General features: G+C 40.8%; 1 non-coding gene across 1 annotated transcript; it reads left to right on the forward strand.

Moving 5' to 3' along the window:
- Nucleotides 1-1,783: 1,783 nt before the first annotated feature.
- On the forward strand, nucleotides 1,784-1,890 carry LOC127076912 (small nucleolar RNA R71). Its single transcript, XR_007786927.1, has one exon. It is a non-coding gene; the product is annotated as a small nucleolar RNA R71 (small nucleolar RNA).
- The last annotated feature ends 698 nt before the right edge of the window (nucleotides 1,891-2,588 follow it).

A 2,588-nucleotide genomic window follows, 5' to 3' on the forward strand; every position in this document is an offset into this window, starting at 1 on the left:
GTAAAGGTTATCATCGATGTAGGGTTTCCTAAAGTCATTATCTTCCAGTATGAGAATTGATGGCAACTTAATTGTTTTTATGATTTCTTCTTGTTCTATTTCCCTAACGCATTCATCAATGATATCTAAGGCATAACATGCGTCTCCCATCACAGGTGCCATAAGAAGTTTCGAAAGTATAAATTCTATTTTCTCGTCACCTACCTCAAAGGTCAACTTTCCTCTCTTGACATCTATTATGGCTCCTGTAGTTGATAAGAATGGTCTACCTAGAAGGATTGGTATATCATTGTTCTCTTTAATGTCCATGACAACAAAATCAGTAGGGATAAATAACTGACCTATCCTAACAGGGACATCTTCTAATATGCCTATCGGATACTTAACAGATCTATCGACTAACTGAAGTGACATCTTAGTAGGCTGTAATTCTCCTAAGTTTAACCTCTCACAAACTGCTAAAGGCATTAAGCTCACACTAGCTCCTAAGTCTAGAAAAGCTTTTTCGATGACATGACTTCCCAAAAGGCAAGGAATGGAGAAATTTCCAGGATCTTTATCTTTTTTGGCTAACTTGTTCTCGGAAATAGAATTGCATTCCAAGGGCTTCGGATCGTCTAGTCTACGTTTATTAGTAAGGATGTCTTTGAGAAACTTAGCATAAGAAGGTATTTGGGTGATGGCTTCTGCGAAAGGGATTTCCACGTGAAGTTTTTCTATAACCTTAATAAATTTCTGATACTGGTTATTGATCTGAGTTTGTTTGAGTCTTTGCGGATATGGTATCGGTGGTTTATATGGCGGGGGTGGTACATAAGTTTTATCTTTAGGTTCTTCTCCTTTTTCTTGACCTTCCTGTTTTTCAGATTCCTCTGGTTCCTTTACTTTGTCCGTGGGTTCGGTATATTCCTTAGAAGTTTTGGGTTCACTCAATCTTGGGTTTGGTGGCTCATCATAAGCGTTCCCACTTTGTAGGGTAATGGCATTGCCTTGTCCTCTCGGATTCTGTTGAGGTTGTCCAGGGAACTGTCCTCCAGGTGTGGTTTGGGGGGCTTGGTTTAAAGCTACCTGAGAGATCTGGGTTTCAAGCATCTTGGTGTGAGTAACTATTTGGTCAACCTTGGTTCCTAACTGGGTAATCAGTTCATTAACGTGAATGTTTTGGTTCATGAACTCCTTGTTTTGTTGGGTTTGAGCAGTGATAAAATTTTCCATAATTTTCTCAAGGCTCTGCTTTGGTGGCACAGGTTGCATAAGTTGATTTGGTCTTGGGGCTTGGTAACCTGGTCTCAGAGGTGCAGTATTTTGGATAGGGTTATTGTTCTTATAGGAGAAGTTAGGGTGATTCCTCCATCCAGGGTTATAGGTATTCGAATATGGGTTCCCTTGGGTGTAGTTCACTTCCTCAGATTGAGTTTCGTTTAATAGACTGCATTCTGCAGATTGGTGTCCTTTGGTTCCACATATCTCACAATCTGACGAAACTGCTGTTGCAGTATTCAGGTTTATGCATATATGCTCCACCTTGAGGGCTAATGCGTCCATTTTAGCTTCCATTATGTCTATAGAGCTTAATTCATGTACTCCTCCTTGAGCTTCCTTCTTCTCAACTGTCGCTCATTCGACTCCCCAGGATTGATGGTTTTGAGCCATATCATCAATGAGGGCACTAGCTTCAAGATAAGGTTTGTTCATCAGTGCACCGCCTGCGGCAGCGTCGATGGTCATCTTAGTGTTATAGTGAATTCCATTATAGAAGTTTTGAATGATTAACGAATTTTCTAAACCATGATGTGGGCATGCTCTTAACAGCTCTATATATCTCTCCCAAGCTTCGAACAACGATTCTCCTTGGTTCTGGATAAATCTAGTTATATGGTTTCGAAGAACGGCGGTCTTACTTGGGGGAAAGTATCTATCAAGGAATACTTTTCTAAGGTTGTCCCAAGTCGTAATGGAATTGGGTGGAAGGGAATCTAACCATGATAGGGCTTTATCTCTGAGGGAGAAAGGGAATAATCTTAAACAGATTGCCTCAGGAGAAGCTCCATTGGTTTTAAAAGTGTCTGCTAATTGGAGAAAGATTTTTAAATTTTGGTTTGGGTTCTCGGTAGCGAGACCTGCGAATTATCTCTGTTGCACTAGCTGCAACAGGGAGGGTTTAAGTTCGAAATTATTAGCTGGGATGGTTGGGTTTACTATACTAGAACTAGGTTCTTCGTTGGATGGTTGGGAGAAATCCTTAAGAGGTCTTTGGTTTTGATCTTCGGCCATAGCTCTCCTAATTCTATGGAAGAATAAACGTGCGCAAGCGTAACATTCAGGTTCTGCCAGAGGGTATACTAAACTTCCGGTGCTGCGAGTTCTTCGCATTGACCGATGGGTAATAACCTAAATCTAAACGATATAACAACCGGGTATGGAATTTGACGAAATTGGTCCCCGGCAACGGCGCCAAAAACTTGATGTATGCTTTTCGCAAGTATACGAACGCGTCAGAGTAATATGAAAGATTGTCGAATCCACAGAGACCAAGTGTCAATCTATCGTTATCTATTGTTACAGTGTTTATCTAAGGTAATCGAAAT

The sequence above is a fragment of the Lathyrus oleraceus genome, chromosome 4, assembly GCF_024323335.1.
Source record: "Lathyrus oleraceus cultivar Zhongwan6 chromosome 4, CAAS_Psat_ZW6_1.0, whole genome shotgun sequence".
Lineage (NCBI taxonomy): Eukaryota > Viridiplantae > Streptophyta > Magnoliopsida > Fabales > Fabaceae > Lathyrus > Lathyrus oleraceus.